The sequence below is a fragment of the Ambystoma mexicanum genome, chromosome 14 (assembly GCF_040938575.1).
Source record: "Ambystoma mexicanum isolate Mex_15411 chromosome 14, UKY_AmexF1_1, whole genome shotgun sequence".
NCBI classification, from domain to species: Eukaryota; Metazoa; Chordata; class Amphibia; order Caudata; family Ambystomatidae; genus Ambystoma; species Ambystoma mexicanum.
The window spans coordinates 663,011,729-663,036,062 of NC_090940.1; the positions used below are offsets into that span (position 1 = coordinate 663,011,729).

A 24,334-nucleotide genomic window follows, 5' to 3' on the forward strand; every position below is an offset into this window, starting at 1 on the left:
CTGCTCGGGCCCCCGTTTTGACCGTTCATTGAATACGGGGGCCTGAGCAATTTTTTGTCCCCAACCTCCATTGTTAAGGCCGCAGATACCTGAACATGAGCGAGGGACACCCCTGCAACACCCGCTCCTCATGCACACCCCCGCATCCCATACTCCTCATGTTCACATAAGGTGGTCAAAAAGTGAAGAAGGTATAAAACTTAAAGCAATAATTAGGTCAAAAAGACATAACGATCAAAAACAAACAAGCAAATTGGGCAATACCATTTTATGCACACTGTTTCACTATGCCATTAACTTTTAAACAAAGAACCAAAAGAGGTATCCACGCTGGTGACAGTCCTAATTTCTGTCAATTATTTTGGTTGAATCTCCATATTAGTACAAGGTATATGCTTTCAAAGAAAGTCACAGGAACAAAAACCAAAGAATAAAGTCCTAAGAGTACAAACAAATGTATTATTCAAAACACATTTTGTTATTCAAATTACTTTTTACACGAGTTAAAGAAAAAATATCAGAAGAAGAAAAAAAAAAAAGACATAAAACATAGCATTCATCGTATATACATAAGTTCACCAAGAGTGGTATATTCATCAAGGAGCCGTTTGGATAGTTTTCAATAGCTTCATTTGATGAAAATATCCTAACAGGAAAAGAGTTGTTCCTGTGGACTAGGTATTACCAGGGTGTATAAAAAATTACCCTGGTAGGTAAAAGCGAAAATCATTCAGTCAACTTGGTTTATATGGTTATCTGCCATATGGTTATCTGCCAACGTGTAGGAGAGATCAAAAACTTGTTCCCAAAGTACTTCCAAATGAGAAGGGAACAAAACACATGGATAACACGTTTCGGCGTGTCAAAACAGGCATCAGTAGTTGGGGCCTTCCTCAGGGCAGGACTTATGTAGTATGGTAGTTTTTCCCTAAAGGGGGCAGAGAAGAATGGGACATAGTTGATACAAACAGTACTCTAAAAGACACATTCAGTGTGATATCAAAGTCTGTTGACTGCTGTCACACAGACACTGATCGCTCACCCTGTATAAGCAAGGGGAATCCGTGGAGCTACTATCCCGATGTATTAGGATTCTTACAATACTTCTGGGTTCAGCCTAATGGGGTGGACCTGGGCCGAACTTCCAGCTTTGTGTGCAAGGAGTCCAGCAACTGTGGGGGCAAGCACAAGAGAGAGAGCAGGCCTCAGGTCTGAGGGGAGAAGTCACTGGGTTGGCTGATACACAAAACCCTATAGACAAGCATCAGCAAGTAGTGTATTAATATATAGTTGTGAACAAGCCAAGCGTCAGGGTGCCTGGTGAGTAAGAGCACAGGGGTGGCCAAAGTCAGGAAAGAAAGAGATCAATTGGAAAAGTGGGATAAGGCTAAGAGACGACAGACACAATTCTAAGGAGGATCCAGCACCACAAGCAAAAGGCAGAAGAAGAGCGGATGCTCATGAGGATAAATAGTGGCGCGTGTGAAGCACACCGGTAGAGATTAAAAAAAAGAAAAAAAAAAGGATGGGGTGCATAAAGAAAGGCAGAGGGGTTACCTGTTAGCACGGTACCAGACGGTGCTGGATTGTAAGAGGCTTGAATGAAGATGGCACAGTCCAGAATGGACTGAAGGCACGGACCAAATCCGGCAGCACAGATGATGCTGTGGAAAAAAAAAGAAAAGAAACACACAGTCGGCCGGAGAGTAAAATTACAAAAAGGACGACGTGTGCATATATATATATATATCTATATATATAGATATATAGATATATATATATAAAATGGTGGAAAAACCACCTGCAGAAAAGTAGCACAAAACACATAGTTGCCTAAGGAGAGAGTTCCAAAAAGGACGACATGTTCACGTTTGTAATGGTGGAAAAACCACCTAAAGAAAGGCAGCAGCAGAGCGTGCCACAAGGGTGGGGGTCCTAAATAATGTGTTAAAAGAGGGAGCGCATCTGGTCCGCTTACCTGTGCGTTCGCAGAGCGGCGGTCACTCAGCTAAAAAGATTAATGGAGCTGGAGCGTGCAGCAAAAAGAAAGTTGCAGCGTCATGTAGGGGTGTCACGGTATTAGTTTTATGATGGTACAATAACCTTCTTGCCAAATGACGGTATATCATGGTTATCGCGGTATAGCAGGTGGAGTTAACTAATCTTAACAAATATTTTCTAAAAGGTCATAAATTGTCAGATTTATCATCACAAACAAAACCATGCACCCAGGGCCAGAATTGGGCTTTTCAACATACTTTCCACTGAAATGACACCCCTTGCTTGCACCAAACACAAACGCACGTGTGGAGAGGAGGGGGAGGAGGGGGGGAGCCCTGCTGCGACTGGCAAAGCAAACTGAATAGCTTTTCTTAAGTGGTCATTTAGGCTTTTAGCTCCCCCACTGGCTACTGGTGAAGATGAACATGTTGCCATATTGATAATCTGCATGCCACAGATCAATGGAGTCTGATGGTAGTATACGCACACGCACTCTCTCTTTACGTTACAGCCTTTAGTTTACTTCTGGGCCAAAAGGTGTTCAATAATCACGGACATGTTACCCTTTGGTATGGCAGCAGGGAATACCCACGGAGATGAATACATTTCGCAGTGTGACTTATTATATTTAAATTCAATGATAGAACCAGGGAAATACGCCATTGTCATATGTTTAGAAAACATTATCCATTATAAATATATAAACCCCAAAGCCGCCAACCCAAAGTCCCGGGAGGATAGCTCAGCGGCAACGTGCGTGCCTTGGAAGCAAGACGACGCGAAGCAACACAGGTTCGATCCCTGGGTCCGCGCATAGAAACTTGTGGGTGTTTAAGCGCGTTATAAATACGCAACTAAGACAAAAACAATTACGCAACTAAATAAACAAAACCAATTTCTTTAACAGCGCCTTGATGCCCTGGGGCTGTGTGAGTGCTTTAAAAAAAAAAAATTAAATAAAAAAAAGTAAACCCCTTTCCTTCTTGGCACTGTATTTATTCTTCCTATTGCTAACATGTTGATTTTGTGTCAGGCACGTGTGGTTTATGGAATGGCATTAAAAACTGCTCAAACTGAAACTACTTGGCAGACGGCACATCCAACAGTGCAAGACCAAGACTACGCAGAACTTGCTTACTGCAGCCTTTCCAAATCAGATTGAAAAGCACGATTAACGGTATGAACGGTATACCGGTATAAACAATGTGACGGTTATTATTGTTCAATTAAGTGGTTCACGGTATCTTTAACGGTATACCGTAATACCGTTGCATCCCTAGCGTCATGATGAGAAGAGCGCTGCAATGAAGCCTTCGCGCGACGAGCAGCTGAGGCTAATAGAAGCCGGCTTGCAAGTCACGGGAAGGTTATCATGGCAACCAGCCTCCAGGCGGGCTGAGCGAGGGTGTGGCTGGTGCCAAAACCGCAACGTTCACCAGAGTGGAGCGTGTCATGGGGCGAGAGAGCCAATGGCGCGGGAGGCGGGGCAACTACCTCAAAAAGTAAACAGAGCCCGAATGAATGAACGGGCCGTGCTAGTGCTGTGAAAAACAGCAAAACAACGTTTCATGAAAGAATCAAAGGGGTACCAAACCCTCGATAATGGGTAATGACAGGTCCCGAAGGAGAGGGGGGGGGGGACCGTAGAAGAAAAAATGCCTTGAAATGTAGCGGAGACCCAAGGGCCCCTGCGGGACACAGATGTCTATGCCATTACCCCCTAACATTGAACAAGCGCTGGGATACGTCTGGGTTTGGGCGCTAAAAAAATAACATCAGGTGAGGGGCTTGTAAAGTCAGGCTCAGAAAGAAAGCAACATGTGAACACGTCTCCTACTGTAGGACATCTGCACTGCTCAGGAGAGGTGTTCAGGCCAGTGGCATAAGCAGCACCTTCCACAGAGAGAAACTCTGCTGTAGCGCTGCTTGATGAAAGGACAGCACATGTGATCACCGTTCTTTTCATTCACAGCAATGTTCCCAGTACAATAAAACATGGCCTTTTTTTATTTTACAATATATTTTAAATGCATAAAAGTACTTCAATCTGGAGAGGGAACAACGTTTTTATTGGGTAAAGTCTGTGCGCTCTGAACTTTGGAAGAAAGGGGAGTAAGCTACTCTGGAAGTTAAACCATCTTCAATCCGGCAAAATACCATAAAAGTTCCAAATGCAAGACAAGGGGTAAAAGTTATAAATAAGTACATTTATAAAAGCAAACTCCTCCACAAAAGAATATATAAATTCAACGATTTCGAAGGCATTCCCACAAATATCTTTCGTCGGTATAACTAAGCAACTGCAAATACATTAGTGATCGCTGCAGTGGTTAAACAACATGATCGAAGTACAGAAACTGTAGTTTTCTTCCTCAAGAGAGGACACAAATTACAAAAAACAAAGTGTAATAAGTCCTCGACAAAAGTGGGATTACAACAGCCCCTCGCTCTGGTTGCCTGAGGACAGCTGCATTTAGCAGTGATCGTATTAAAAGAAAGCATGATATGTACACGATGAACCAGCATTCCTGAGCCAGGGCTAGCAACACTGCTGCTCATGGCTCGTGCTCCATGAGGCTCTCCAACTCTAGGAGTCACATCATCCAATGCAGTGTGACTGGAGAAGACGTGTCGGCAGTGAAAACCTATCATGTGTTCTAAACGCAGATGGCCCAACTGGACTTAATGCACTTTAGCCAAATGACCCAGCTCACAACGTCACTAGACAGATCTCTTAGGATACACCACGCAATTAAGAGAGCTTTCAGGGCTAAAGAAATCAGCAATATAACGTTGTGTACCTACATTTCACAGAATACAATTTAACCTAAGGAGATTTGACTGAATTTATTTCAACAATGGTAGGTAATGTTGTATATGTATAGTGCATAATAGGTGGGTTGTGGGGCAAGGGTATAAGTTAGGGTGGGGGGGCGGTGAGAGGGGCTGCAGGGGGTCTCGCCCCTGCCCCATTATAAAAAAAAATAAAAAGAAGAAAAAAAAAGGGTAAAAAGTTAATTTTGATTTCCAGTGAAATAAATTTCGGTCAAATCTCCATTAGGGGTTTGCTCTGTTTTGTTGTATTAAAATGCAATAAACAAAAACTTTTTTTTTTTTAAATCTCCATTAGGTAAAATATTTTTGAGTAAATCGCAGACATCCATATAACTTAGCCATGTTGCTTGATCAGTGCAAAGATTCTAGCTGCCTGGGGAAAACAAAACACCTTTCCTCGGAAAAATGCGTTCTCCCTGTTTAAGCACATCGAGATTGGTACACCCACAGACACTCGCCTCGCTTTACACCGTTTCTATTTTATTTGCCCTGTAAACTCACCGGCTTAAACGGGGTGGCTACCTATAGATCTTACGAAAGGTAAGAGCGCGGCGTGTATCTGCCTCATCCTTACAGGCTGTTTTTAGATTTGGTTAGTCCATCACAATACGTCAGCGAAAGCCTAGGTGCCAGGCCATCCAGATAAGTGTCATACCAGGCAATTTTATGCAATCAAATCTTGTAAATACGACACCTTTTATCTTTCTATGCGTACATATTTTCATTCTTATCTGCGTGGATGAAATTGCAGGACATGAAGGAGTCGTTTAGACCTTTTTCTCCGAGCTGTGCACTGAGCTTCTGTCAGAAACAGCACACAGTGGGATGACAAATGGTTTATTTCTGTTCAACTTCTGCTGTATTTTGTGTCTGTCCATGCTCACAGAGAAGAGAATAATGCATGCATATTTATTTTCCTAGCATTTTAGGATCATAGCAGCAATAAGGACAGCTCAGCTACAATGGAGCTTAGAGATAAATTAGATAATGATTATGTCAAAACATTTACTGCACCTGTCAAAGTGTTTACTACACCCGCGTACAGGAGTAGGGAAGTCAGGAGACCTGGGAAGGGGGAAAAGGGGTCGCATAATAAACGGCAGCAGTTACCATCGCCGGGGCAGAAGGAGATGGTGAACGAATTATCGTTGTTAAAACAGGTGGGGACAGACTTGAAGGAATGTCTAATTAGAACACAGGTATTAATGCAGCAAGTAGTAGGACATAATAGAGGGCGAGGGAACGCACAAGGAAGGAGTAGTTCGAATATGCATGGGGGAACAGTGGGGCCGAATCAGTGTGCATATTGTAAAGAGGAAGGACATTGGCGAGCGCAATGCCCGCATCTACAGAATAGAAATGGATCTGGTCAGAGGAGACAGCATAGAGGACACCCAGGAGTGAATGGACCAAATAGGAATAGTATGCAGCAGCATCATAATAACGGAGGTAATCAAAACCAAGGCCAAAACCAAAATGCCCCAATCCAGAGTCAGGGACAGCAAAATCAACAATATGGAAATCAGAGTGGGGGAAATGGAGGGAAGAGTGGAAATGTTTTCGAAACACAGCCAAACACGTATTACAGTAATAGTAATGATTACACATCGGACGATGTGTTATTTCCCCAATAGGACAGCCCAGGACAGGGGTCGGAACCAGTGTCTATTCCCGTGAATCAGAGAGGACCCTACGTAGAAATGAGAGTCGGGGAATGAGGAGCACCGCTTTCTTGTAGATACAGGAGCACAGAAGTGTTTAATAGACCATCACTTGGTTCCGAATATACCACTGTCAGGGCAAAAGAATATTTCTGTAAGGTTCGCAGGTACACCAGTCATAAAACCATTGTCCAAACCAGTCCCAGTTACCATAGGACCATTCACCGAACATTGTCCTTTCCTTCTAACAGAAAATTGTGGAGAAAATTTGTTGGGATTAAATTTGTTGAAAAAACTAGGTTCTGTTATACATTGCACGGCAGACGGAGTGTTTCTAACGATATGGCCACACGATGCCCCTGTGTCAGAATTCATGGCCGAAGCGTTACCAGGGGAACTAAGTAAAGTACCAACCTGTATATGGGCAATGCATGACAACGATGTGGGATGTTTAAAGATAGAGCCAGTAAAGATTATTTTAAAAGAAGGTGTTACCCTACCGTGAATACCTCAATACAAAATTTCGGTTGAAGGTGAGAAAGGATTGAAGAGTATTGTTACCGATTTGGTGAAATTAGGGGTAATAGAGGAAATCACAGGCAGTACATGCAACATCCGGATTCTTCCGGTTTATAAAAAAGGAGGTAATGAGGCACCATACCGTTTCATAATTTATCTACGCGCATTGAATAAGGTAGTTGATCCGCAATTTCCTCTAGTGCCAGACGTCACTACAATATTGACAATGATGCCTGTTTCAGCAAAATATTGTAGTGTAATAGATTTGAAAAATGCATTCTTTAGTATTCCAGTGGACAAGGACAGTATTTACGCAGATTCCACAAGGTTATACGGAAAGTCCAAGGATTTACAGTAGAGCATTGAAAGAACAGCTAGACATGCTGGAATTACCCGTGGGTTGTGTACTTTTGCAATACATAGACAATTTATTGGTAGCTGCAGACACAGAGGAGATTTGTAAAGAAAGCACTGTATTACTACCGTCACACCTAGCGGCACATGGCCATAAAGCTAGTTTGAAGAAATTTCAGTATAAACGAAAGGAGGTGGCTTATTTGGGCTACCTACTTTCGAAAGGAGGGATAAGACTAATGCCAGAACGCATAGAAAGTATTTCTTGTATGCCTATTCCAAAGACACAAAAAAGAGTCAGAGCCATAATAGGCATGGCTTCATATTGCCGACAATGGATTGGTAATTTTGCGTTAATTGTGAAACCATTAGTGAATTTAACTAGAAAAGATGCGGTTATGCCTTTGCAGTGGGATGAGGAATGTCAGAGAGCATTTGATGGATTGAAAACTGCATTATGCTCGGCTCCAGTTTTGGGCACGCCGAACTATGAGAACATTTGTAGACTATTTGTGTGTGAAGGTGAAGGATGTGCATTGGCGGCTTTGACACAGGAACAAGGTGGAAGAAATAGGCCGTGCGGCTATTATTCTTCTGCGCTGGACACTGTAGCGCGCGCACTACCACAATGTTTGCGATCTGTCGCGGCGGCTGCTGCGTCAGTGAAACAAACCGAAGGGATGGTATTGGGGCACACTTTAATTCTGATGGTGCCACATGCCATAGACATTCTATTAAATAGGACACAGACGCAACACCTCACCTCTGCTAGATTGACAAGATATGAGATTATCTTGTTCGCGCCCCATATCCAAATTATGAGGTGTAGCGTTTTGAATCCTGCAGAATTAATGCCATTAACGATAAAAGAAATTGGGAAGAATGAATCACCCCCCCACGATTGCTTAATGGTCACTGAGGAAGAAACCAAGGGAAGAGTTGATTTAAGTGATATTCCACAGAAAGAGCCGGATGGAGAGTTATTTTGTGACGGCTCATGTTTTAAATTACCAGGTGGCACGACAACCGCCGCATACGCTTTCACAACCCTAGAGAGTGTTGTAGAAAGTAAAAGAATCCCCTATAATTCAGCACAAGCCGCGGAAATAATAGCATTAACCAGAGCCTGCAAGATTTCTGAAAATATGAATGTGAATATATATACTGATAGTCAGTATGCTTTTGGAGTGGTTCATAACTTTGGTCGACTCTGGGCTGAGAGAGGGTTTCTGACATCACATGGTGCCAGAATTCAACATGGCCCTTTGATTGTACGATTGCTGTCTGCACTCAAGTTTCCAAAGCGCCTAGCAATAGTGAAATGCGAGGCACATAAAAAAGTAACATGCAAAATAGAGGGAAACGCGTTTGCAGACAGAATTGCGAAACAAATTGCCACTGATTTGAATACCAAGATGATGACGGTTCAGACAGAGGAAGTACGATAGAAGATGGAGTTGCGACTGTCAAAGAAATGCAGGCCGAGGCCACAGCCGATGAAATACAGGGATGGGCAGAGGGATCTGCTGAGTTGGATTTGGAGGGTTGTTGTTTGGACAAGGGAACTAGAAACTGGACGTTACCAAATTTGTGTGTGACTGCAATGGTCACAATGGCCCACAGCCCTACGCACATCTGTGCCAAGAAAATGATACAGCACCTTTCTACAGTATGGCAGAATGAAACATAAAAAAGAATGCAGAGAGGTTGGTGCAGACTGTATCACGTGTTTACAACACAATGTAGGAAAGGGAACAGTGACACCAACAGACAGTTTTGGCCCGCCCTCCATGCCGTTTGAGGTAGTTCATTTTGATTTCATAGAGATGGAGAGGTGCCAAAACTTAAAATACGTCTTGGTGGTAATCTGTGTATTCATTAAGTGGGTGGAGGCATATCCTTTGAAAGATTGTACGGCAAAAGTAATGTTGAAGGAGTATTTTTCCAGATTTGGCTTGCCCTGGGTCCTATGGTCTGATAATGGACCGCATTTTGTGGGTGCAGTGGTATTACAGATATGTGCTGGTCTCCAGATTGATAAGAGATTTCATAGTTCAAGGCATCAGAGTTCTGCCGGTCTTGTGGAGAGGCACAACGGGATTCTTAAATCAAAGATTAGCAAGTTTTGCGCGGGAAGCAAGTTGAGTTGGGTGGATGCATTACCAATAGCACTATTATGCATGCGTACGTCTGTACAGGCTAAAACTGGGCTCTCCCCGTACGAAATCGTAATGGGGAGGCCGGCAAATGTTTGGTGCGCACCTCAGCCAAAACGACTCATTGAGATAGAACATCCTGTGCTTAGTACTTATTGTGGCCTTTTAATGCAGAAATTGCGTTCGATTCATCAGCAGGTGCCGGAGGCATTACCCGTGCGGTATACCGGTCCGAGGCACGCGCTGGAGCCAGGAGACTGGGTGCTGCTAAAAAACTTTGAAAGAAAGTCATCATTAGCACCCAGGTGGCGCGGGCCCCATCAAGTACTTTTGGCGACGCAGACAGCAATACGGGTGGATGGAAGGAAGTTGTGGATCCATGCCACCCATGCCAAAAAGATTCCAACTGCACTGAAAGTCTTGCCCGACACTGATGACCGGAAAGAGACAGCGGTCCCACAAACGAAAGAAACTGTTGCCAGTGAGCAGCCACCTAATATGCCAAAACGAGAAGTGAAACTCGAAACAAAGCCTGGGACGATTGCCAAAAAGGGGGAAGGGCAAAGAGTGCCCCAACATTGCCCAGCAGGATCGACATCACTGCTGACCGACGTGAAATCTGCCTTGCAGATACCAGCAAAACCAAATTGTGTACCCCTTTGCCGCCCACCAGCAGTTGCCAGCACGCCAAAAAACGGATCTGCACACACCAGCACCTGCAGTAGCGCCACAGGCTGACTTCAAGCCTGAATCTGAAAGTGCACCGGCACTGTTCACGTATCATAAGATACCACGAGCAAGGCGATACAACCTGCGGCCTCGGAAGACAAAGTGATCTGCAGTCTTTTTTGGTGTTTATGGTCAACCTCTGGTTCAGCTCATGGACGGAGAAGGAACCAGGGGTGTAGAGGAGAGAAGCGTGAGAATTGTGCAAATCGGACAATTCAAGACTGGCGGCTCCTCGGTGCAATCATAAAAAGTACATGTGTCCGGAACCAGAGCGGACAACCTGGGTGCACATGATACTGATGTGATAACTGATCAAAGGTCCTCTGAGCAGTATAAGAAGGGACAAGTGATCTTGCCTAAAAAAGAATAATCGAATCCAGGCTAAAAAGGACAGGCAAAACTGAACTGTGAGAATTCCATTGAACTTATAGACATCAGAGCAAGCGGGACGAAGAGAGATATCCACAACAAACTGTTATAAGGAAGAAGAAGGACGAGAAACATGCCGGGACCGGTTCCAGCCTCCTCCTGCACCACCACCGCTGAGAATGAGTCAGTTATAAAGACTATAAGTTTAAGAAAAACGCATGGTAAAACAAATTGTATGCTGGCACTAACGATAATAATGTGCTTTATGAGCGTGGTAGCACCAATATCGACAGCCTTAATATTATGGTGGGTAGAAACAATACACCCATTAGAAATGTTTTTACCAATAATTAATATATCCACTACTGAAAGCCCGGTTCAGGTGATCACTTATACCCTACCCCCAATGGAAGAAAAACACAGGGAAGGTTTTGGAAATAACATCTTACTGCTGATAAGAACATGACACATGTAATCCTGAAGAAAACAAACTGCTGGGTATGTGCCCATTTACCACAGCATGCCGGAAAAGGAATAGGGTAGTATGTGCAGCCATTACCATTAAGTTCTGCATGTAGTGCATCTTTAGGTGCAATGTTCTATGGGAAATGGAATGAGTAATACGGGTCAATTAGACAGAACCAACATGAATGAGTTTGAGGAGATAATAATGAAGCCTGTGGGTTGTTCCATTTTCCATAAAGCACAAGTAATATGCCCAAAGCCCACGAGGAAAAGTACACGGAAGATAACACGACAAAATAGACGAGATAGATTGTCCCCGCCAGAAAAAAACATCTGTAATGACGTTTCGTGTAAGAACAGAAGGGGACAAAGATGCAATTCCCCCATCTTACACGGTGAATTATAGCCCAAGAACTATCCCTTTTTGTCTAAAAAAGAAAGGATCTTTTTCAGTCGGAACATATACTGGTTGTGTGAATACAGTGGTACTAAAATGGGAAATAGAACCATTATATGTAGGTGATCCAGTTTATTTTATATGTGGAGAGAAAGCATATCCTTGGTTGCCCAGAAACTGGGGAGGTACATGTTACCTAGGGCTACTGTTCCCAGGAGTATTCCTCTTAGAAACAGCAGCAATGGCCAGATTATCCAGAACTAGAGTCAAAAGGACTGACAAAGGTGTTTTAATAGCAACTGATGTAGCAAAACCATTCCTTCCATTCTTAGGACAGATAGTGAACTCCTATAATATAAGGCAACTGTCCAGAATCCTAAAGAATACAATAAACACAACAACAGATATATTATTTAACATGACGTTGGAAGAAAGAGGAATAAGGTTAATGACGGTGCAAAATAGAATGGCTCTCGATGTAATCCTGGTTGATCGTGGGGGAATTTGCAAAATAGTGGGATCAGCATTTATGTCGATGACTATTCCCCCACGATGTTTGAAGCAATAAAGAAAATGCACGATCTAAGCTCTGAACTCCCCACGGGAGAAGGGAGCTGGGGAATAGGATCTTGGTTTTGGGGAATACTACGATCTTGGGGATGGAAGTTGATCTCAATATTAGTAGGGGTGTTCGGAATATTCCGAACGTGCTGTTGTTGTATACATTGTTTACCCATAGTTTGCGCAGACGTAACTGAGGGATGTACGGAAGGATGCATGCATATGATAAAGAAAAAACAACCTCATGATCGAACTAGCCCAGACCCAAATGAGATGAGAGTAGTGAAAGAGTTGATGGCAACAGATATTGATGAAGACAATGATGTCCACGATAGCATGCAAGACTCAGACATAAGTACTTCAGATTCATCATCACTAGAGGAGGTCTCAATAAATAGATGAGACGTTTGGCATAAAGCCAAAGGAGGGTTTGTCAGTCTAGAAATACGGATACCTCTACTTTGAGACCGCAAACGCATGGCCGTGGACCAACCGGCTCATGCACGTTACGACAGAATATAGGTTTTCGAGTTTGCCAATGAACGGCCATTTTGATGTAGCAAGAATCGCCATTTTTGTTTTCTAACCATTGCTCATTGCTTTCTGTTCCTATTGCTTCGCAGTATATTTTCCGCTTACACTGCTCGACTGTGGAACATTGTTGTCTGTATGTGAAAAGGACAAGGCCGCAGGGCCGTGAGGATAACAAGAGTTCGCTGAAACACAAACGTAGGCAGCGCCAGGAAGAATGCCCGGCTCCCTCCCGAATGTAGCCTTGAAGCAGAGCTGCAGGGCATTTAATCATTTCACAGCTGCCAGCCATTCTCGTTATATGGTAGAATATGTTAGAATAATACCGCTAAAGGCTTGAATTATGCTGTTTCAACGGCCCCCCCTTTGCTAAGCCCGCTAGAGCATGTCGGCTCCCAGGACGCGAATAGCACCTGATAGATAGCAAGATCCGGAATGCAACTCCCCCTTCCCCGTATGTAGTTTGCTTCCAAGAACAGAAGCGCCGTGTTGTATTCAATAACCAAAAGATGCCTTTGCACTCACAAATTGCAAATTGTTACTAGAATAGATGTTTGAAGGTGTCATAGTGGTCGGAGATGTCCATCATCACATCAAGTTCAAAGAAACCCAAAAAAGGGGGGGTGTTAACCATGTCATAGCTGATTGTTTGATATGCATTTTGTGTATATGTAACTGATGTACGTAATTCACTCTCTTGCGTCCCTCGAGGTCTAGAGATACACGTCGCGGGGCGTGAGACCGAGTTGGCCAACTGAGACTTTTGCTTTGCAATAAAACCCTAGCTTTGGGAATACAACCTCGTGTCTGGCGTCTCTGTCGTGTGTGGTGACCCGCCTTGTTTCCATAGACGTCAGGGTCCCCTAAGGGCCCCTTTCACTGTCACTCCCTCTGCACATCCAGACACAGAGACAGCCAAGGCCACAAACAAAACTGATCGAGAAGACCCCAGGCCTGAGAACAGAGGCGAGTAACTTCTTTAAACCGGATCATAGCGGTTCGTCCATCTCTCTGTGCCCATCATGTAACTTGGCACTCCGCAAGGTGTTCGAGGTCGGACAAAACTACCAACCAATCAGTCTGTTCCTCTTACCAACTAGTAGTAGAATGCCAGCAAATGGTATATTTGATTCAAATGTTTTATCTGTAGAGGGCTGATCCTAGGTGGGGTTATGAGTTGTAGAACTACCAATTATAAGGAGGTCACTTGTAGATAAATATATATTCTATACTCTAACGTCCAATCAAGTATGAGAATACAAGTTTGTTGTGATTGTATTTACAATGACATCAATTGTGATGTTTTCTTCTGTTAAAGGTTGTTGGTGCCAACACCATTTTGAGATTGTCCTCTGAACACCCCCCAGCGGCCGTTTGTTTTGGAATAAAGCTGGGTTTTCTTGTGCACTTCGGGTTACTCCGTTATGGAGTATTTTCTTCTTATTGGTACTTTTGGGCCCAACTTAACAATGATTTATGATTCCGATTTACCACTTTAATTTTAAAAGTGGAGATGTTATTTAAAAGTCCCCTGGTATCTATAAGTAAGTTGCATCTGGGTTTCCATTGCCAATAAGAATGCACCCCCTACGTCGAGTATTGATACTGGATTACCAGATACTTTGGAGACATCAGTAACTGATGATCAACTAATAAAACATTGAAATCATCAATATATAAATTGAAAAGGGGGTGAACAATAGGAGAGACTGGAGGCACCACTGTTGCATGTCCCATCTTGATGGAAACGAGATGCAGGGTTCAGAATTGCTGGAAGCAAATCTATCTCCTGCGTATAGCCTAGAAGAGCCTGCTTTATTCGACAACAGCCACCACGAGCTATTTCTCACTCCAAGTCAGCTGGGACCATACAAACATACCAATGGGATATTAAATCTGTGGGTTTGGGAATGTGCATAAATTAACATCTAGAAGACATTTAAAGCATAATTGGTCATACGGAATGGACAAAGTTATAGTTTTCATCTTACGAGGGAGTTCCATTTGTGGAACACTATGTAACAGCTCCTGGTTCCCAGAGGTAGCTCTTGCTTACTGAGTGATGACAAATACCTAGCAGCTACTTTCAGCTCCTGCTAGTCAAAGCCGTATTTCTATCCCTGTTGTCAGTTATCTTCGTGGGCTATACCAAATGACACCTTCAAATCAGAGTGAGTGCCTTCAGGATATTCCAAATTGGGTTGGGTTAGCCCTTTAAAATGTACATGTGCACATACTAGTTTCCATCAATGCAATCAAATGCACTAGGGAGATTCATGTATGCCACATTGAGCATTGAGCTCCACCCAATGCAATATTTACCCAGCATAAGATGCAAAGAAGCGACTGCTCTTACTGTGCCTAAGTCAACATAGAACCTGAACTGAGTGCTGGAAAATAATCCCGACCCAGCAATCCTATGTAAATGATCTACCATAAAGTTGAGAGGCTACACTCAGTAGATAGATGGGTGAATCTCTACGGTTACCCTTTTAGAAAATTGGGACTATAACTTTAACAGAACACGTCTAGTTTTTAATCCATGTTGCGATGGCATTAAAAAGAGTTGCCAATGGAGGTGCCCAGAATTCACTGTAGAATGTAAAGATCTCTATGGGACTGAAACCTGGGCCTTGTTTCTTCTGATTCAATGCCTTATGAAAGTCAAAGTTTGACCATGAACCGGGGCCTCCGATGATTGGGATGCATGTTCTTGGCTTGGTAAGAGGTTGCAGGCAGTGCTGTAAAGCCAAGCAAGATGGGAATCCCTCACTTTCCATAAGCCGTGAACCGGGTTCTTATGAAGCCCAGACGAGGCAGACCCTGCAGCCACACAGGCTAGAATTTGGAACAATCCTTTGCCTTCATTCTGGGCATTTAGAGATTCTGTGACGATTAACCAGGTATTGTCACTTCTCCCCTGGGGAGACCCCTTTCCCATAAGGCCAGGGAGGTGCAGCCCCTATCCAATTGTCCCCGTAAGAGTGGTTTAATGCAGGAGGACCTCATGGGGAGGGACTTCCCCTCTGGAGTAAGGACGACCACCTGGGGTACAACCAGTTGAGCAACGCAACCCCTCCCACATTCCTAAACCCCCCTGCCTCCATTTCTAACCACTATATTGAGAGCAGACCAGTGTATTTCTAAAGTACCTGGGGTACAGCCAAGACAGAAAATACTAAGACGAAGAAGAGCAAAGAAGACATGAGGATTACTGACTGAGCTAGTACTGGGATGCGGAGGCTCACAGGAGGCATGAGAAATACCAAGGAGCCATTGACAACAGGTGTCGACATTACGCTGGGGAAGAGTGAGACCTATAAAGTAGAAACAGAAGACTCTGCGTCTTCCATCCTTGTTGGAAAACCCAGAGATTCTAAGTCTGCACCCGACCTGAAGAAAGGACTCTGCAGAGGCCAGAGAGTGACTGAGGGAGTCCGTGATGGGAGATGAGCCCAGCGGAAAGCAGGCGGAGCAGTGGCACGACCTCCAGGAGAAGGTGAACCGCAGTCCCTTAACAGTGCAGAGACTGCAAGGAGTCACAACACGTGGAAAGGAGATCGACCCCAGCCCCTGGAGAGACCGGCACCAGGCAAGCAAGTCCCAGAAGGTAACAGGAAGGACAGGCGGACTGGTAGGGATGTGGGTTTGGGGGGGGGGGGGGGGAGGGTTGAATGGAGAGGTCTCCAGAGGCCATCAAGGATCGGGGACTCAAAACAAGGTGAAGATTGCATCTGAGGAGTCTTCCTCGTATCAGTGGCAGATATAAGTCTGACCACCAGAGAAGAGCCTAGGAACCTTAACACCACTGAAACAGGCACCCAAGGCAAACTTCTGCATTACAGTGATAGAGATCAGTCCACTGCAATCCAGAGAAGTTGTTGAAATAGTGAAAAAATGCCAAGATAAAAGCCAAGTGGAAAAATAACTCAACACCAGGAGAAGGGAGTCATTCTCCTGGTGAGGAAACAATCTTTTCAGGTACACTGGAGAGACAGAAGCCAGGGGAAGGGAGTCATTCCCCCTGGCCTTGTTGTGAACTATATTGGAGTGTGCAGACACACCAGAAGAAGCGAGCCATTCTGCTGGTCCAGGAAGTGGGCTCTACAAGGTGTTGGAACTAAATGTCTGGGGAATAGAGTCATTCCCCCTGTCATTCGTTTTGGGAACACCACCTATATACCAGGAAAAGGGAGTCCTTCTGGAGAAGGAACTTTGTCAGACCGCTACAAGCCAGGGGAATTCATTCCCCCTGGCACCTTTATGCAGGTGAAAACATTGGGAACGCCGCCCATATACCAGGAGAAGGGGGGTCGTTCTCCTGGAGAAGGAACGGTCTGTTGGATTATATTACTCTTTAGTTGTAGTGTAAGGGATAGAAGTAGGTTGTGACACAAGACAGTGGACTTTGACAGACATTCTGACAGATCCTTTAGTATTAGTTTGAGGCAGGGAAACCCCACTTAGCGAAAGGGAAGGTGATTTTACTATACATAAAAGTCTTTAGCAACCAACATACCACCCTTGCGATAGCTTGCTTCTTCGACGCCCTTACAATTCCAAGGAGCAATCTTTTGCTCAGACTTTGCAGCACTATATGTGTCTGCTTAAGGGCTATTTCACCGGCATTGCTTGTCACTAGATCGGATAGCATAAAATAGGGATTCCTGCAGCAATCATCACACCATTGGATACGAGAAGATAATGATTACGGTTCTAGCAGGACTTCCATGAGGAAGACACCAGGAAGAGACTAGGTGTCTCGCAGAAACAACAGCCTTGGTGCCATGCAAAAAGAAGCGTAAGACACTGACAAATCGCATGATTCAGCCATTTCTCCCCAGAGGAGAGCCTTTCGTTGTGAGACTAGAGAGGTGAGCCCGCTATGCAATATTTTCCCTAGAGGTAGCAGCAAGTGGGATCTCAAAAGGGGGAGACTCCCCTCTTGGGGACAGGGACTCCCATTCTGCAGAGGACTGCCTAAGGCCCTCCCAGTTGGACCAAAAGCAATATCAAGGCTCCAACAAGACCTGACGACAAAGTCACTTGTTGCTACTGTGGCATAAATTCTAAAGTCACACTTAAATATTTGCCAAACCTAATGAGAAAAAGAACGAGCAACTAATAACAATCGCTCAGTGCTTAGAAAATAAAAAAAAACTAACGAAGAAGAGTGAGCGAATCATGAAGAATGTGCAGTTGAAATAGGAAAAGGCCTATACTCTTCCGCTGGGGAGGATCCGACAAAAAGAGCGTAAAAAGGGAAGGAGCACTCCCAACGAGAAGAGTTTTGAATCGGCAGCGTCCTGGAAGACAAAAGAGACTAGGTTAACCTCCGCCGAAAAAACCAACCAGCTGGACTATGCGAGGAGCCATAAGAGAAATAGAAGGAGAAGAAAAACACACAAGAAAAAAACAGTCGTAGGTGGTGGCGTGACCCTGGAGGGGTGGACTATAGCATCTGTCAACGACTTGGAGAGCCCTGGAGCACTGGTACCGCGGAGCAGAAGTAGAGAGAAGCGAAGTAAATGTGGAATCCGTCCTGACCGGAGAAGTCCCTATCCTACATGCAGGCCGGTTGATGCCAATCTGTAGGAAGAAAGGTAACAAGGTTTGGCGGGAGACCTGGGATGGAGCACAGGTATAAAGAATACTGGCATCCTACTCGTCACAGTGAAGCAAAGGAAATGCAATAGAGTGAAACCCGTCCCGGGATGCAATCTATTAATCCCGGCGATACGCAAGAGAGAGGAATTCACGTAACTCCTCAAACTCATCCCAGTGATTCGAGAGGGGGCATAACGAAGCAAGAGACTGAAGCTTACTTTGAGGCCTGACCCACTCATGCCAAAGATCACAGAGAGCGCCAAGATAATAAGGATCATTATGAAATTCCTCTCACTCGTTACAGTACTACAAGAAGTGGTCAAGAGAGCCAGTATAACTTGGGTCTATTATACTTGCCCCAAAGAAAAAAAGAAGGAAAAGCCTGATAAAAGATAATCTACTAAGAAACAGCTAAAAACACAGAGATAAAGAGAACCAGAACAATATACAGAGAGATTTGACTAAATCGGAGTTAGTAGCGAAAGAGAGACTTTCAGAAACATTTGAAAGAAACTTAAGAGAAAGCTCAGGAGCGTCAATGAGAAATGTTCAAACCCAAGGGACAGAGGAACCAGGAATTGGAAAATTCCCCTATAGAAACTGAACAACCAAATACAAGAAATAGCCAAAAGCTATCTAGGACTTAGTTATTAAGGCTGAGAAAACCTAACCAGGAGAAGGGATTCATTCTACTGGACTTTACTTATTTGTCTTAGTGGTAGGGTCAGTATAGCTTAGTTTTGTGACTGAGGACAGACTATTTGTTTTGAACGTCACGATAGACGACGAGCAACCAAGCCAGTTGTGTCAACTAGGAAAACTCCACAGGTCAGGGACAGTGAGGCCTTTTTACTTATTATTTAATAAATTAGTTTCAAGAATGACATAAAACGTGTCCGTCTCCTTCCGACCTACCATAACACCCACTGAAATGCATGAAGAGGGTCTCAGTTTGGACCTGTCTAAAACAGGTACAATAATCTGCAGCTCCAACAGGCTTAGCATACCTGTGGTCCAAGTTCAAGAAGCACATAAAACTGCAGAAATAGGCTAAAGAACAGAGCAATGCGGTCTCGAATGCATGAAAGTAAACACCAAGAAATTGGGTCAGGATAAACCAAGTACTCATAGGAGAGTACAAAAGAGACTCCCAATGTTAATTCACTTTCAGATACTTGCCTTAGCCAAGACCACCCGAGATCTTAGAACTCAGTGAAAACGTTACCCACCCTTCCGTACCCGCCACCTAATTCCATGACCGTTCCCTTGCTTAAAGGTCTTCAGTCTAGAAAATCAAACAAACACTTACTGATAAGCGTCACAGATCTTTCACATTTTTGCACACAAAACCCAAGTAGCTGGATGCTAAATAATAACTTGACATCTCTCTGTTAATACAGCAGAGGATGCACTTCTCTGTTGCCATGTGTGCGGCCCACGTGTTACTTGTGCAGATGATAAATACCCAACCGAAATAATTAACTAAGTTCTCAGTGTTTACTTGCACAGTGCTCCAAGTGTTGCCAGACTGTCCAGAGCATGACGCGTCTTTGTGTTTACATCCACAGAACCCATGGGTTGCCAGAGTGTGTGCAAAGGATGACCTCTCTCTGTTCTTACTTGAACTGCGGTTCATGCATTGCCAGGGTTTGGAGAGGATGACATGTCTTTGGGTTTAGAGTAACAGTGCCCATGCGTTGCCAGTGTGTGAAGGGTGGTAGCTCACTGTGTTTGCTATCACTCCACCAGCACGTTGGCAATGAGTGATCTGAATGAGGACGATTTCTCTGTCGGGTTTGGAAGTGCTGTGGTCCATGTGTGGAATAGAGATAATGAACAAATGGGTAGGTACACGTACAGTTAATGAGGTGCATGGGTGCCAATAAACCGTGGATAATTAAACAAATACACGTGGCTAAAAAAAGACAGACCCCATCCAAGCACCTGTGTAACGCGAGCAACGCTGTACATCTAATTTGTCAATTACAATGATGTGTGTCTAAAACCAAGCTAAACAAAAGAGCTGATGGCTGAAATGTTTAGAATTAATCTTAACCTCTTGCATTGTTCTGGGCAACCCTCCAGGCCATCGTCATTCGCCTGCCACGCCATTGCACAAAGGGGAAAGGTCATATGCAAATCATGCTTGGTCCCAGCCCAAAGGGGGCCGTCCAGCCCAAACTGCTTGGTCACATCCCTTCAAAGACCACAAGCATTCCCAGGCAGGTTTCTGCCTCTTTGGGCTTAATCAGTGAGGAGTAGCTTGAATCTCTAGGCCCAGCAGGCACGGGACCCACGTCTGGGCATTACAATGATGTGTGTCTACAACCAAATAGCAACTGTTTTAGATCATCCCACGTATTTCTTCAGACTCTGTGCATGACAGGTCTCAGAGGCTAAATGCACACCGCGGTGCATGTACTGTCAGTATGTTGTGAGAAACCTGAAGGTGCCTCACCCACTAGTCCCCGGGGATCTGTCATTCAGGTGGCCAGGACCCGGCCATCGCCATTGCATCCAGTTCCTGGGAGTGAATCAGTGTGTGAGGATCACCTGGATGAGGGGTCTTTGGGGAGTGGAAGTGGGACACCGGACGGCGAGGTGTGGTACCCCCTTCCCTGTAACTCCTTTATCCCATTTTACCAGGTAGGATACTAAGGAATTCAACTTCCCGCCCCCCCTTTCCCAACACGAACACTTTCTCACAGAAAGCTCACTGCGAGAGAAAATGGACTAACACAGTAGCTGTAACGTGATCAATGTGATCAAATGTCCCTGCAACTTATTGAATGTTGGCAAGACAAAAATACCTATTAAACGGTGTATCTTGGAGCATAGGTCATGTATTCAGCTTAACGTAGGAAAAAAAAAAGACTCACTGAACACTTCACCAGGTCACACCATACTGATTAAGACCTAACCTTGTTGGTTATACAGTGGATTACACCGAACTCTAGTGAGGGCAGTACTGACCGACTGCTCACAAACCATGAACAAAAATGGATACAATGCATAGATGCCATCAGGAACGGTCGCAACATATGTATAGAGTGAAATGAACTGATGGTATTCCCTTAAATCAGAAGTACAGTGTCCAATACAGGACGGTTGGGGGATGACCAGGATCGGCTCTCAATATAAAGAACTTTAACTTAATATACATGATTGACTATGACCATTGTGATGAGACCAAGGGAACGATGCCAAATATGTAACAACGGCGAGATTTCTAAAACATAATAGGAGTGATGTTTGGACCAGAATTTGTACCATACATTAGATTAATGTTTTTTCAATCTGTGTTGAAAAAACCCTCTGTATGCCCATGGTATCTGAGAACATGAAATAACAGAAAAGATCCACACGCTGTACAATAGTCATCTGGCTAGGTAATGCCGGACGTTGGTGGGTAAATGTGGAAGAACTTCAGATGACAGCAATGTTCAACTTGAACTGCTGTAAGGCACGCCACTGACAAATGTCACACTAATGTACTAGGACGAGTATTACGCTGTACTAGGATAAGCTGAGTGTACCCAACTATGTTTGCCATAAATAAAGTTAAACAAATAAAATAAGAATAGAAAAGATTGCAGGTTGTCCTTTCAATAAAGCTTACTAACTATAATTTTAAGACCTTGATCAGACTTTCACTGTATCATAAGACATGGGCGTACTACAGTATAACGTGATGCTTAACCTTGATTGAGGGTATTCTCGGTTACCCCTGAGACAGGGGTTTAGGGTTAGAACACTCATGAACAAATGAAATTGAGTCTGGTTCACATAATGCCAGGATTATGAGCCATGAGACATAGAGCCATGAAAGTCTACTCCGACACAGCAAACGCAGACCCCACTACTTTAAACTGCAGTGTCCCTCAAGGTTCCTGTACAGCCCCTACCCTCTATAACCTCTTCACTAAACCCCTTTTCGACTTACTTGACTCCATCGGCGTGGCATATACCAACTATGCAGATGACAATCAAGTACTCATACCCCTAACTGGAGTCTACCACCAAGACGCCAATAACCTCAACAATATCTATGCTACAATCCAAGCATGGATGGCAATCAATAGCCTCTGTCTCAATGGAGAGAAGACAGAAATCCTCATTCTTGGGCAAAAAAAAAAAAAACTATACCGAAACTTGGCCCCCAATACGCCAACTTCAACATAGATAACTCAACCATACCTGTATCATCCTCCGTCAAGACCCTAGGTGTTCACATTGACGCCAACCTATCAATGAACAAACAAGTCAGCGCCATAGCCTCTGCATCAGCATTCAGCACCAAACTCATCAATGCCATCAAACCCTACTTATCTGCCCCCAACTGTGTGGCCATAGCAACTATAGGCGCTAAACTTGACTACTGTAACGCTCTCCTAGCTGGCACCTCCACCAAAAACATCCACAGACTGCAAACCACACAAAACAATGCCCTCAGAGCCGCTATGGGCATCCCCAGAAGGGACCACATATCTCATGCCAGAAGCACAGCACGGTGGCTTCAGGTCAAAGACCGAATTACGCTGAAAATCCTTACCATCACACACAGATGCATCAACAACACTGCTCCCACATACCTATATGAAGCAATATCAAGGACCACCTCCATCCGCCCTATCCGAGCTCAGTACTCCAACCAGCTACACATACCACGCATCAAGAGAGCTACTGCTGTGCTGTTTTGCTGGTGACTCCTGTGCTGCAAAACTTGTTGTGGAATACCTTCCTGTGCCCTGCCTTCGCTGTGGAGGACGTCACTAAAGGGAGTGTTGAAGGAAAACAACCTTTGGAGGTGCGTGTGCCTTTAAGTCAGCAGCAGGATCAGCTGACTTTAAAAGAGCCGCCTCCACGCCCTTGCGGCGTAAGCCCTCGGCGAAAGGGCGAGTACTGTGCTGTTTTGCTGTTCTGCATGGTCTGCGGCTGAAGACTCTGTCGGATTGCTCGAGCCAAACATTACGCCTGCTGCTACCCTGATGTACGCCGAGTCCCTGACACAAACTGTCCCAGTAACACCGACTCTGATGCACCTTGCTAAGACGCGCGCACAAACCAAGAAATGGATTTCAATGGATGTACACCCCGGCTCCGAGAAGACGGCTGCGGGGAGCGGAACTCAGCAACTGTAAGTACTCTAAGCACACAAGTCATCGCTGAGACAGGCGGCGCCATCCGCCCAATGGTCGAGGCTGATGCCAATAATGTTGAAACAAACGTTGAATCCGCTTATGATTCGCCAACACATATGGCTATCGAACAGCGTCCACCATACAACCTAACTAACAGCACTGACCCTACCTTAGGGTCAGTTTGTTTAGATAGCTTCGAGAACAATGCCCGTTACGTTAACCATGGCTCAATGGGAAACCTAAAGCTTGATCTTACGGAAGAGGCACTTGTGTCAACGCCGATCGATGTTCACATTCAAAAACACAGCGGTATTAACGAAAGTTGTCTGAATACACTGTTCTGTGGATTTTAACACTGGGGAGACTGGTGTAACGAACCTCACGGAACTAGACGACTGCAATAGTAAATCGTATGTAACACACATCAACCCCGAGACCATAGTCGATAGTGATGGAGGGGATTGCGTCATCATGAGCCCACTACCTTCTTGTTGTACGTCCACTGATGCTGTAGCTTAACTCAACTATGACGGCTTTCTTGGCAATGATGTGCCGGTCACACCAACGACAAAAACACCAAACACCTCATGTGCCGAAATTCCTCAAAGAGACGATCTGAGCAGAGAGGTACTAATTCTCTCTGCATTACCTAACTCGGAAGCTCGCACTGAGGTAGTTATAACACAGGGATCGGGGATCCGTAGACCTTCACTATACATCGCTAACAAGCTAATTACCGATTTAGCATTAATGACTAAACTCCAACAAAACCGACACGTTGAAATAGTGAATCAAGGCCACATGACGTTCAAAAACGAACGGTTAGGACAAGTGATGCATGAAGCGACACAAAGCGGCTCTCAAAGTGTCACACGTAGAGTTACCGTTTGAGCAAAACGCAGTTGGACTAACACAGACAGTTTATCACCGCTGCGTTGCTCTCAGGTAAAAAAGTCAAAAGTTACCTCCACTTCAGAAATCCACAAGGATCAAACGAGTGACGAATCT

At 44.5% G+C, this 24,334-nt stretch overlaps 1 protein-coding gene across 3 annotated transcripts in view; it reads right to left on the bottom strand.

Moving 5' to 3' along the window:
* BRF1 (BRF1 general transcription factor IIIB subunit) overlaps positions 1 to 24,334 on the bottom strand; it is a 1,105,609-nt gene that overhangs the window by 1,063,839 nt on the left and 17,436 nt on the right. The window contains exon 2 of one of the 3 annotated variants that reach the window (XM_069638205.1): positions 1,558 to 1,664. The exons of the other annotated variants lie outside the window; for them this stretch is intronic. The gene's annotated coding sequence lies outside the window, so the exon portion shown is untranslated. The remainder of the gene's footprint in view (positions 1 to 1,557; positions 1,665 to 24,334) is intronic. 3 annotated transcript variants of the gene reach the window in all.